The following is a 13,663-nucleotide window of genomic DNA, read 5'->3' on the forward strand; positions in this document are numbered from 1 at the left end:
ACAAGTAGTGTGAAAGTGAAAGTTGCTCAGTCGTGTCCAACTCTTTGCGACCCCATGGACTATACAATTGGAGAAGGAAATGGCAACCGACTCGAGTGTTCTTGCCTGGAGAATCCCAGGGATGGGGAAGCCTGGTGGGCTGCCGTCTATGGGGTCGCACAGAGTTGGACATGACTGAAGTGACTTAGCAGCAGCAGCAGGACTATACAATCCATGGAATTCTTCAGGTCAGAATACTAGAGTGGGTAGGCTTTCCCTTCTCCAGCGGCTCTTCCCAACCCAGGGATCAAACCCAGGTCTCCCACATTGCAGGCAGATTTTTACCAGCTGAGCCACTGGGGAAGCCCAAGAATACTGGAGTGTGTAGCCTATCATTTCTCCAGTGGATCTTACCAACCCAGGAATTGAACCAGGGTCTCCTGCATTGCAGGCAGATTCTTTACCAACTGTGCTATCATGGAAGCTCTAGAGGTAGTGTATGGGGGTGTTATTAAAAAAAACTATGTTAAATGCATGTATCCAAATTCTACTGCTGGCACTGCAGCAGTAGAAAAGGGAGCTTTATTAGAACATTTACTGTTTGTAAATAGGAAACTGGCACCTATACTCCCCAAAGGAACATTTTTGGGGAGACTGGGCCACATGGCATCTGGGATTTTAGCTCCCTGACCAGGGATTGAACTTGCATCCCCTGAATTGGAAGCATGGAGTCTCAACCACTGGACTGCCAGGGAAGTCCCTATAAAGGCATGTTTTAATCTCTCCCACATAGCTGCCTCTGTTCCTGCTGGATGTGAACTAATTGACCTTGCCTGATGCAGAGAAATTTAATGACTATAAACACAGACCCAGAGGACTTGGATGCCTATGCTCCTTTTCCATCCTAGTGTTAGACGCTTACTGCCAGTTTGCCAGCTATGAGTATCACAAAATAGCAGGGTAGAAGTATCAGCTAAAGGAAAAATGGTGGCTTTTGACTAGCTATGCTGACAAAAATATCACAAGAATGAGATTAATAAAGTCTATGGGGTTAAAGATTTTCATTATCAGATGGACATCATGGCCTGTCCCAGCTGTCTTTCTGAGCTTTTTGTAAGATATAGGTTATTTCATCTTCTGTCAATCTGCAATTCCATCCAGCTCTTGCTTTACTTAGGTCTCTTGCTTTACTTAGCCCTGCCATGAGGTAGGCCAAGGATCCTTCTCTGTACTTTTAGACTTAATTCCATTTCTTATTTATTTATTTATTCATTATTTGGGGCTGTGCTGGGTCTTAATTGCTATGGAGGCTTTTCTCTAATTGTGGTGAACAGGGGCTAATCTCTAGTTGCAGCGCGCCAGTTTTTCATTGTGGTGACTTCTCTTATGGAGCGAAAGCTCTAGTGTGTATGGATATAGTTGCAGCGCATGGTCTCGGTAGTTGTGGTTCCCAGGCTCTAGAACCCAGGCTCAGTAGTTGTGGCACTCAGGCCTAGTTGGTATGTGGGATCTTCCCAGTCAAACCTGTGTCCCCTGCATTGGCAGTCGGATTCTTCGCCACTGAGCCACTTGGGGAGCCCCTTCATTCCATTTCTATTGGCTATGATGACTGGCTCTCTGAATCCTGGCAAGACTCTCATCACTGTCTTGCTGTCTTTACTGATTTTATAGGAAGGAAACCCTAAATTTAAAATAATAATTTTGTAAAACATAGCATATATAAGGTGAAGTGCATCAATTATTTTGTACAGCTGAATGCTTTTAAAGAAAAAACATGTAATTATATCAGCAGAACATTTCCAGCATTGTAGAAGGCTTCCTCACATTTCTTCCCAGTCAAAAGCCCACCCCCACTCAGAGGTAACCACTATATTCACTTTTATTCTACAGATTCATTTGCCTGTTCTTAAATTTCATGTAAATAGAATTATATGGTATGTACTTTAAGGCATCTGGCTTCTTTCAACTTTCTTGTTCATGTATTTTTGTGGACAGTAGTAATCTTTTATTTTATATATTTAGGAGTAGAATGACAAGGTTGTTCAAGAGAGGTATGTTTAGTTTTAGTAGATACTGCCCAACAGTTCCAAGGAAGTTGTACAAGTTAACATTTTCACCAACAATGTATGAGAGTTCTAGTTGCTCCATGTTCTTCTCAATGCTTAATATTGTCAGTTTTTTTTTGTTGTTGTTGTTGTTCAATTTTAGCTATTCTGGTGGGGATGTCTTGGCTGTCAGTTTAATTTGCATTTTCTGAATAACCAATAATGATGAAAATCTATTAATATGCTTGAAGTTCATTTAAAAGTTCTCATCTGTGAAGTGCCACTCAATTCTTTGTTCCATTTTTAACATTTTAAAAAATTGTGTTGTCTTTTTTTTTCTATTGATTTGAAGAAGTTTAAAATAAATGTATATACTTGATACAAGTCCCTTGTTAAATATATGTTTTGTGAATATTCTCTCCCAGTCTGTGGTTGGCCTTTTCACCCTCTTAAATTGTCTTTTGATAAATGGGTCACAAAGGGTCGGACACGACTGAGTGACTTTCACTTTCTTTTTTTTTTTTTCAATTTTACTTATTTATTTATTTATTTTACTTTACAATATTGTATTGGTTTTGCCATACATTGACATGAATCTGCCATGGGTGTACATGTGTTCCCCATCCTGAACCCCCCTCCCACCTCCCTCTCCATCCCATCCCTCTGGGTCATCCCAGTGCACCAGCCCTGAGCACCCTGTATCATACATTGAACCTGGACTGGCGATTCATTTCACATGTGATAATTTACATGTTTCAATGCCATTCTCCCATATCATCCTGCTCTCGCCATCTCCCACAGAGTCACAGATGTATAGAACAGTCCTTTGGGACAAGTTTTTTAATCTTTATTTTCTGATAGAGATTGTGCACAACTGATCATTTTTTTCCTCTCTCAAAATTTGATAGAGTTCACCAATGAGACTGTCTGGACCTTGATGTATCTTTTTTGGAGTTTTCTTTTTCTTAACTATAAAGTCAGTTTTTAAAATAGCCTTAGGAGTATTCAGATTATCTTCTTCATCTTCAGCAAGCTTGGTAACTTGTGGTTTTTAAATAATTAGTCTGTTTCAACTATGTTATCAAATTTATATGCTTAGAGTGGTTCACAACATTATTATCTATTTAATGTCTGAGGTCTATTAATATATCCTTTCTTTCCTGATAATGAGAACCTATGTCTTCTCTCTTTTGTTGTCAGTCTGACCAGAATTTGTTTTTATTATTATTTTTTAATTTATTTATTTTAATTGGAGGCTAATTACTTTACAATATTGTATTGGTTTTGCCATACATTGACATGAATCTGCCTTGGGTGTACACGTGTTCCCAATCCTGAACCCTCCTCCCACCTCCCTCCCCATACCATCCCTCTGGGTCATCCCAGTGCACCAGCCCCAAGCATCCTATATCCTGCATCGAACCTGGACTGGTGATTCATTTCTTATATGATATTTTACATGTCTCAATGCAATTCTTCCAAATCATCCCACCCTCTCCCTCTCCCACAGAGTCCAAAAGACTGTTCTATACATAAGTCGCTTCAATTGCATCTGACTCTTTGTGACCCCATGGACTGGACTGTAACCTGTCCATAGGATTCTCCAGGCAAGAATACTGGAGTGGGTTGCCATTTTCTTCTCCAGGGGATCTTCCCGACCCAGGGATCTAACCCATGTCTCTTATGTCTCCTGCATTGGCAGGTGGGTTCTTTACCACTAGCGCCACCTGGGATGTCTTAATTTTAATGAAATCCATTTATTAATCTTCTTTCCTAGTTAACTATTTTTGTGTAGAGTAAGAAATCTTTACTGAAGATCATGAAGATATTTGTCAATGGTTTGATCTAGAAGATTTACTGTTTTACCTTTCATATTTAGGTCTATTCAGTTCAGTTCAGTTGCTCAGTTGTGTCCGACTCTTTGTGACCCCATGAACTGCAACATGCCAGGCCTCCCTGTCCATCACCAACTCCCAGAGTTTACCCAAACTCATGCCCATTGAGTAGGTGATGCCATCCAGCCATCTCATCCTCTATCATCCCCTTCTCCTCCTGCCCCCAATCCCTCCCAGGATCAGGGTCTTTTCCAATGAGTCAACTCTTCGCATGAGGTGGCCAAAGTATTGGAGTTTCAGCTTCAGCATCAGTCCTTCCAATGAACATCCAGGACTGTTTCAAATTATTGTTAGTAGTTGTATATCCAGTGTGAGGTAACAGTCATGTTACACTGATTTATTTGTTTGTTCTTGTATTAATATCATGCTGTCAAATAACTGGGCTTTCCTGGTAGTTCAGACAGTAAAGCGTCTGCCTACAATGCGGGAGACCTGGGTTTGATCTCTGGGTCGGAAAGATCCCCTGGAGAAGGAAATGGCAACCCACTCCAGTATTCTTGCCCGGAGCTGCATAGCTAGCTAACCTTAGTATCTGATGGTATATGTAGTATATGTCCACCAATTTTGTTCTGCTTTAAGATGTTTTGGTTATATTAAACCCTTTATGGCTTACCTGCTGGCTCAGAGAGTAAAGTGTCTGCCTGCAGTGTGGGAGACCTGGGTTCGATCCCTGGGTTGGGAAGATCCCCTGGAGCGGGAAATGGCAACCCACTCTGGTACTCTTGCCTGGGAAATCCCATGGATGGAGAAGCTTGGTAAGCTACAGTTGATAGGGTCGCAAAGAATCAGACACAACTGAGCAACTTCACTTCACTTCAAGCCCTTATATATATCCTTATACATTTTAGAATCACTTTGTCTAAAGTGCCTTCTGGGGATGGTTTTGAGCTTATTAACTCAAATGAGCCTCCTCATGCCCTCGTAACTTCAAAATCTACGTAACATTTGAGACAGTGACCAGCAGAGTTGTCTGTGGCAGGCTCCTCCCTTCTCGCGATAATTTGCCTTCAAATACCGCGAGACTTGGAAGATTGTACTTCCACGTGCGATGGCCGCCATGCTCACCTAACCTGAGGTAAAGATCAGCCCAGTACTTCGGGCTTCTCAAATTTCCAATTCAGTTTGATAGCCTCTAGATTTATGCAGATTTCTCATTTTCCTCAGTAGAATCTCTCTGCCTTGGTGCCAAGCCTCTTCTTTGACTTGTGCACGGAATTAGCAAATGTCTCAGTGAAGAAAAAGTCCGTGATTATCGCTCACTTAAAGGGAAGGACTCTTTACCTCTGAAATTTTAGTTCATCTTGTTCTTGTTTCTATAGATTGCAGATATTTTTAAAACTTATTAATTTTTCAGTTTATCTTTTGTTGTTGTTGTCATTGTTTTTAGTTGTGGCAAGAGCGTTCACATCACACTTGAAAGTCCAGTGAACATTTGGTTGGCATAACCTTGACCCTCTCACCCATCTTGGCTGAATCGCAGGTGAGTAGTTCATGAGGGGGCCAATTAAGTAGGTCAGTGGAAGGGCAGGTATTAATAAAATGGACACAGCGTTCCTGTCACAGATAACGGGGATTGCTGTGGACTGATGTGGCTCTCCCCATCCTTCTGCCTTGGTACTCACAGTCAACTTGAAATTCAGCCAGCTTCCAGGGATGGGAAATGAGATAACATTCTCTCTGAGTTCTATTCCTGCTTAGAATGAGATGTCAGTGCTGGACTGACATCGAAAAGATGTCAGAATAAGGTGTATTTTCCTCCTGTAGGCACCTGAATTTGTACTCTTTGGCATAAGACTTTAGGAATCAGACATGGGCTGACTTCCAATTCTGTAACTTTACTTACCATGTGACTGTGGGCAAGTTACTTGATTTCTGTGTTCCTCAATTTTTCCATCTGTAACTTCACAGGGTTGTTGAGAGGATTAAATGTACTAATAGGAAAAAAATTACTTAAAGTGTAATAAGTCTTTAATAAATGTGAACATTTATTAGAATATTTATGGGCATGCCATCTCATCTGATATATAGTTTTTGAGATTGGGAATTATGCTTGATTACTTTTTAGGGGCAAGTAAAATTTACATATAGTGGCATGTACAAATATTCAGAGTACCATTTAGTGAGTTTTGAAAAATGCATAACCTTATATAATCCATCACCTCAGTTCTCTTTAGCTTCTTCCAGTCATTTTCCATTCCCCAGATGCAATTGCTATTTTTATTTTTCCACTGTAGATCATTTTGCATTTTCTAGAATTGCATATGAATAGAATCATACAATATATATTTTTTGGGTCTGGCTTCTTTCATAAAGTATGATGTTTTTGATATCCCTCCATGTTTTTATCCTTAGCAGCAGTGGCTTTCCTTTTATTGCTGATTAGTATCACGTTATATGAATAAATCACAGTTGATTCATTCTCCTTTTGATTGACATCTGGGTTCTTTCCACATTTTTGGTTACCATGCATAAAGCTGCTATAACCATTCTTATAAAAAGTCTTTTTGTGAACTTTCATTTCTCTTGGGTAAATACCTCAGAGTGGAATTGCTGGGATTGGATAGGTGCTGGCCTAGTTTTATAAGAAACTGCAAGATGTTTTCAAAAAGGTTGTATCCTTTCACATTCCCACAAGCAGTGGGTGAGAATTCTGGTTGCTCTATATCTCTGTCAACATTTGGTGTTATCAGTCTTTGATTTTAGCTAGTCTAGTGAGTGTGTTGTGATATTTCATTGTGATGTTAATTTGCATTTTCCTGATGACTAAGATATGGAATATATTTTCTTGTGCTTATTAGCTGTTTATTTTTCTTCCTTTGTGAAATGTTGGTTAAACTCTTTTGCCCATTTTTTATTTTTTATAAAATATAAATTTATCTATTTTAATTGGAGGCTAATTACTTTACAGTATTGTATTGGTTTTACCATATATTGACATGCATCTACCATGGGTATACTTGTGTTCCCCATCCTGAACCTCCCTCCTTCCTCCTTCCCCATCCCATTCCTCTGGGTCATCCCAGTGCACCAGCCCCAAGCATCCTGTATCATGCATCGAACCTGGACTGGCGATCCGTTTCACATATGATAATATACATGTTTCAATGCGATTCTCCCAAACCATCCCACTCTCGCCCCCTCCCACAGAGTCCAAAAGACTGTTCTATACATCTGGGTCTCTTTTGCTGTCTCGCATACAGGGTTATTGTCACCATCTTTCTAAATTCCATATATATGTGTTAGTATACTGTATTGGTGTTTCTCCTTCTGGCTTACTTCACTCTGTATAATAGGTTCCAGTTTCACCCACCTCATTAGAACTGATTCAAATGTATTCTTTTTAATGGCTGAGTAATACTCCATTGTGTATATATACCACTGCTTTCTTATCCATTTGTCTCCTGATGGACATCTAGGTTGCTATTATAAACAGTGTTGCGATGAATATTGGGGAACACGTGTCTCTTTCAATTCTGGTTACTTCGGTGTGTATGCCCAGCAGTGGGATTGCTGGGTCGTATGGCAGTTCTATTTCCAGTTTTTTACGTAATCTCCACACTGTTCCCCATAGTGGCTGTACTAGTTTGCATTCCCACCAACAGTGTAAGAGGTTTCCCTTTTCTCCACCCCCTCTCCGCCATTTATTTCTTGAAGACATTTGCATAGCAGCCATTCTGACTGGTGTGAAGTGGTACCTCATTGTGGTTTTGATTTGCATTTCTCTGATAATGAATGATGTTGAACATCTTTTCATGTGTTTGTTAGCCATCTGTATGTCTTCTTTGGAGAAATGTCTTTAATTTTTTGGCCCATTTTTTGATTGGGTCCTTTATTTTTCTGGAATTGAGCTGTAGGAGTTGCTTGTATATTTTTGAGATTAATTCTTTGTCAGTTGCTTCATTTGCTATTATTTTCTCCCATTCTGAAGGCTATCTTTTCACCTTGCTTATAGTTTCTTTTGTTGTGCAGAAGCTTTTAATTTTAATTAGGTCCCATTTGTTTATTTTTGCTTTTATTGCCAATATTCTGGGAGGTGGGTCATAGAGGATCCTGCTGTGATTTATGTCAGAGTGTTTTGCCAATGTCTTCCTCTAGGAGTTTTATAGTTTCTGGCCTTACATTTAGTTCTTTAATCCATTTTGAGTCTATTTTTGTGTATGGTGTTAGAAAGTGTTCTAGTTTCATTTTTTTTTTTTTACAAGTGCATGACCAGTTTTCCCAGCACCACTTGTTAAAGAGATTGTCTTTTCTCCATTTTATATTCCTGCCTCCTTTGTCAAAGATAAGGTGTCCATAGGTGCGTGGATTTATCTCTGGGCTTTCTATTTTGTTCCATTGATCTATATTTCTGTCTTTGTGTCAGTACCATACTGTCTTGATAACTGTGGCTTTGTAGTAGAGCCTGAATTCAGGCAGGTTGATTCCTCCAGTTCCATTCTTCTTTCTCAAGATTGTTTTGGCTATTCAAGGTTTTTTGTATTTCCATACAAATTGTGAAATTATTTGATCTAGTTCTGTGAAAAATACCGTTGGTAGCTTGATAGGGATTGCATTGAATCTATAGATAGCTTTGGGTAGTATACTCATTTTCACTATATTGATTCTTCCAATCCATGAACATGGTATATTTCTCTATATGTGTCCTCTTTGATTTCTTTCACCAGTATTTTATAGTTTTCTAAATATAGGTCTTTTGTTTCTTTAGGTAGATATATTCCTAAGTATTTTATTCTTTTCGTTGCAATGGTGAATGGGATTGTTTCCTTAATTTCTCTTTCTATTTTCTCATTATTAGTGTATAGGAGTGCAAGGGATTTCTGTGTGTTATTTATATCATGTGACTTTACTATATTCATTGATTAGCTCTAGTAATTTTCTGGTGGAGTCTTTAGGGTTTTCTATGTAGAGGATCATGTCATCTGCAAACAGTGAGAGTTTTACTTCTTCTTTTCCAATTTCGATTCCTTTTATTTCTTTTTCTGCTCTGATTGCTGTGGCCCAAACTTCCAAAACTATGCTGAATGCTGAATGTGAGAGTGGGCACCCTTGTCTTGTTCCTGACTTTAAGGGAAATGCTTTCAAATTTTCACCATTGAGGATAATGTTTGCTGTGGGTTTGTCATATATAGCTTTTATTATGTTGAGGTATATTCCTTCTATTCCTGCTTTCTGGAGAGTTTTTTTTATCATAAATGGATGTTGAATTTTGTCAAAGGCTTTCTCTGCATCTACTGAGATAATTATATGGTATTTATTTTTCTATTTGTTAATGAAGTGTATTACATTGATTGATTCCCAGATATTGAAGAATCCTTGCATCCCTGGGATATAACCCACTTGGTTATGATGTATGATCTTTTTAATATGTTGTTGGATTCTGTTTGCTAGAATTTTGTTAAGGATTTTTGCATCTATGTTCATCAATGATATTGGCATGTAGTTTTCTTTTTTTGTGGCATCTTTTTCAGGTTTTGGTATTAGGGCGATGGTGGGCTCATAGAATGCATTTGGAAGTTTACCTTCCTCTGCAATTTTCTGGAAGAGTTTGAGTAGGGTAGGTGTTAGCTCTTCTCTAAACTTTTGGTAGAATTCAGCTGTGAAGGCATCTAGTCCTAGACTTTTGTTTGCTGGAAGATTTCTGATTACAGTTTCAATTTCCATGCTTGTGATGGGTCTGTTAAGATTTTCTATTTCTCCCTGGTTCAGTTTTGGAAAGTTGTACTTTTTAAAGAATTTGTCCATTTCTTCCAAGTTGTCCATTTTATTGGCATATAATTGCTGATAGTAGTCTCTTATGATCCTTTGTATTTGTGTGTTGTCTGTTGTGATCTCTCCATTTTCATTTCTAATTTTATTGATTTGATTTTTCTCCCTTTGTTTGTGGATGAGTCTGGCTAATGGTTTGTCAGTTTTATTTATCCTTTCAAAGAACCAGCTTTTGGCTTTGTTGAGTTTTGCTATGGTCTCTTTTGTTTCTTTTGCATTTATTTCTGCCCTAATTTTTAAGATTTCTCTTTATTTTTGTGTCGTTGAAGCTCTTTATATGTCTTTATATGTCATGGTTACAAGTTCTTTGTCAGATATATGTTTTGTGAATATTTTCTCTCATTCTGTGCATTGTTTGCTCATTTTATTAACCGTGTGTTTTGATGAATTGGTTTATCTTTGTACCCCTGCTGTTCATACATATTTGAAACTTGATAATATTTACTAAATGAAAGAGTTCAATTTTGTCCCTCCTTCCCTTCTTCCCTTCCTTTCTTTAACAACACTTACTGGTTACCTATGTGGCAGGCACTCTTTCTATTTGCAGAAAACAGAAGAGTCAAACTTCCTAATTTCATGGAACTCCATTTTAGTCTAAATGTGGGAAGGGGTGAAAAACAGAAAAAGAAATGAATAAGCAAGAAAATATGAAATGATTATAGGCACTGGAATATAAAAATGTGATGTATGCATAATGAGAAAGGGATGGTTAAGACTATTTTTCAGGTTGGTGGGTCAGAAATTAGAGATGATATTTAAGCTGAGACCAGAATGACAAGAAGCTATTTTTTTTTCTAAGGGAATGGGATTCTAGGCAGAAGTAACAGCTGATAAGATGGTCCTTATGAAGAGTTGGGACTAGGTGCAAACTACCCAAAATACACTGTTAGGCAAGCACCTTAGGGTCAGGGGTTGCTTTAGAAATTTTCATAACTGGAATAAGCTGATGCTATGCTGTTACTCGGAGAAGGCAATGGCACCCCACTCCAGTACTTTTGCCTAGAGAATCCCATGGACGGAGGAGCCTGGTAGGCTGCAGTTCATGGGGTCGCTAGAGTCGGACACAACTGAGCGACTTCACTTTCACTTTTCACTTTCATGCATTGGAGAAGGAAATGGTAACCCACTCCAGTGTTCTTGCCTGGAGAATCCCAGGGACGGGAGGCCTGGTGGGCTGCCGTCTGTGGGGTCGCACAGAGTTGGACACGACTGAAGCTACACAGCAGCAGCATGTTGTTACTATTCTTAGCACTGCAGTATTTGGCAATTTCTCGACACCCTCCCTGTCCTCCCCACATCCCCACCTCCTAGGTTCCAAGATGCTTTGAATATAGAAATTGTGAATTAGCTAACATAGTGGTCAACAGGGTTATGGCTAGGTCACAAAATTTTTTCCCATCAAAGGTAACCATGAGATAGAAAAAATAAATCAAGGGTTACATAAATAATAGGTAACTTCATTTGTCTTTGGGCTTCCCTGGTAGCTCAGCTGGTAAAGAATCTGCCTGCAATGCAGATCCCAGTTTGATTCCTGGGTCAGGAAGATCCACTGGAGAAGGGATAGGCTACCTATTCCAGTATTCTTGGGCTTCCCTGGTGGCTCAATTGGTAAAGAACCAGCCTGCAATGTGGGAGACCTGGGTTTGATCCCTGGGTTGGGAAGATACCCTGGAGAAAGGAACGGCTACCCACTCCAGTATTCTGGCCTGGAGAATCCCAGATAGTTTATAAAAGGGCTTCCCTGGTGGCTCAGTTGGTAGGGTCTGCCTGAAATGTGGGAGAGCCATATTCAATCCCTAGGTTCAAAAGATCCCCTGGAGAAGGAAATGGCAACTCACTCCAGTATTCTTCTGGAGGGGGCTTCCCAGGTGCTGCTAGTGGTAAAGAACCCGCCTGCCAGTGCAGGAGACATAAGAGAGGTAGGTTCGATCCCTGGGTCGTGAAGATCCCCTGGAGGAGGGCAGGGCAACCCACTCCAGTATTCTCCTGGAGAATCCCATAGATAGAGGAGGGTGGTGGGCTACAGCCCATGGGGTCACAGAGTCAGACATGACTGAGTGACCAACACTTTCACTTTTCATTTGTCTTTATAAAATAGCAACATATGAAATGTTCTACCTCTCTGCTTTTTATATAGATTGTGTCATAAAAAACTCTATAAATATAATACCTATTTGATAAATTGACTATAATTTGTTTCTAAATTTTGACCAGTTTCAAGAGATATGGAAGAAAAGATGTGAAGGAATAGTGAAAGATGACGATACAGAGAGAATGAAATAGAATGAAACACATAGGTGATTAAATGAGGTGTGTTGGCTAAGAGCATTAATTTAAAAAGAGTCCTAGGGGGAGGTAAAGAAGCTGAGAAAAGAAACTGGGTGAAAAGGAAGCCAGACATTAAATAGGTTTTGTGTGAGTACGTTCCTGTTACCCTCTTGTGCCCTTGGGCTATGGGCACCATAGTAGGTTATTGCTTCCTTTGAAAAATGTGATGGGGCTGTCTAGTAGTATTTAATACACTTTATTTTTGTATCTTTCTTCTCATGACCTGATTCATGCTTTACACTAATACCAAATTCCTTTTATTATTTTTCCCATTATTTCCTTTCACAAAGCAGAGATTTCTTGTGAGTTAAACTGCCATATGTCTAATACCCATTCTCCCCTACTTCAGATGGAAAGTTGCCTCCAACCAAAATCGTGTCTTCTGGGTATCACAGTGAGGACTGTCATCATCAGGGAAAACCCTATAGTTACTATCAGGATTTTAGATTAAAAAAATGTGTGGTTCTGATAGGACTTACGCTAGGTGAAGATACTATATACTTGAGTAGGTCATACCATGCACTGTGGAAACCAGCAAGCTCCATGTGAAATTCACAGACCATCTGGCTGATGACTTGCTTTACTTCAATAAAGGAAGGCCTTAGAAGTTCAAGTAGCTGGGGTAAAGCCTGAGGCTTGCTGGGCTCCACTGTGGTCAGAACTGCTAGTAACAGGGCAAAGACAGATTTGGTAGTATCGTAAAAGAGTGACATGGATGGCTGCTTCCTAATATTCTCCACTAGAAAAATAACTTGACTGAGGCTGGAGAGAGGAAACCAGCCCAATTTGCAGGACTGATGGCTAGAAATTTAATATGTATATATGCCCAAGAAAACAACTGACCAAAAGTACATAGCTATACTGATCAGCTGTGGACTGGAGATACATATTCTAATAGAAAATTACAGACTGTTCTACTGCAGGAAAAACAATCTGGTGAAGGGAGATATGAAAATAAATCAATGAAAAGAATTTATCAATTCATGTAGGACATGTGCAAGCTCGTCAGAATGGAAAGACAGAATAATCTACTTAGAATAAGAGAGGAGACAATCTGACTGCACCTCCCCCCTAAAAAAAAAAAAGAAAAAAAAAAGCTAATTCTAGTCTTGGGAACTCCAAATCTCAAATCAGGCCCCTTGTCAGTTCAATTTAAAGTTGCAGATTGGGCATGTGAAACCTCAGGGCATGTGGACATGAACATTCTAAGTAGGTAGAAGAGAAAGAGTGTAAAAAAACCCTATGAATCAAACAAATGAGTAAGCAATATGAACTACGTCAAATTACTAAAAACTTGCATCCTCAACAAACTCATTTTTAAGGGGAGCAGAGGTTGGTAAGGGCTTCCCTGGTGGCTCAGATGGCAGAGAATCCGCCTGCAGTGCAGGAGACCTGGGTTCGAGCCATGGATTGGGAAGATCCCCTGGAGAAGGGAATGGCTACCCACTCCAGTATTCTGGCCTGGGATATTCCATGGACAGAAGAGCCTGGCAGACTACAGTCCATGGGGTCACAAAGAGTAGGACAAATGTGATATGTAGATTATCACTTACCTTACCTTACCTTATTATATACTGTAGATTATATTGGGCTGTTCTCTAGATTTCTAAACAAAGAATATTACCTTGAAGAAGTATAAATAAACTTAGG

At 39.4% G+C, this 13,663-nt stretch overlaps 1 protein-coding gene across 1 annotated transcript in view; it reads right to left on the reverse strand.

Annotated features, from left to right (window-relative positions):
• Window positions 1-13,663, reverse strand: part of TRPC5 (transient receptor potential cation channel subfamily C member 5) — a 347,276-nt gene that overhangs the window by 122,123 nt on the left and 211,490 nt on the right. The gene's annotated exons all lie outside the window — the stretch shown is intronic.

This window comes from Bos indicus, chromosome X, assembly GCF_029378745.1.
Source record: "Bos indicus isolate NIAB-ARS_2022 breed Sahiwal x Tharparkar chromosome X, NIAB-ARS_B.indTharparkar_mat_pri_1.0, whole genome shotgun sequence".
Classification (NCBI taxonomy): Eukaryota; Metazoa; Chordata; class Mammalia; order Artiodactyla; family Bovidae; genus Bos; species Bos indicus.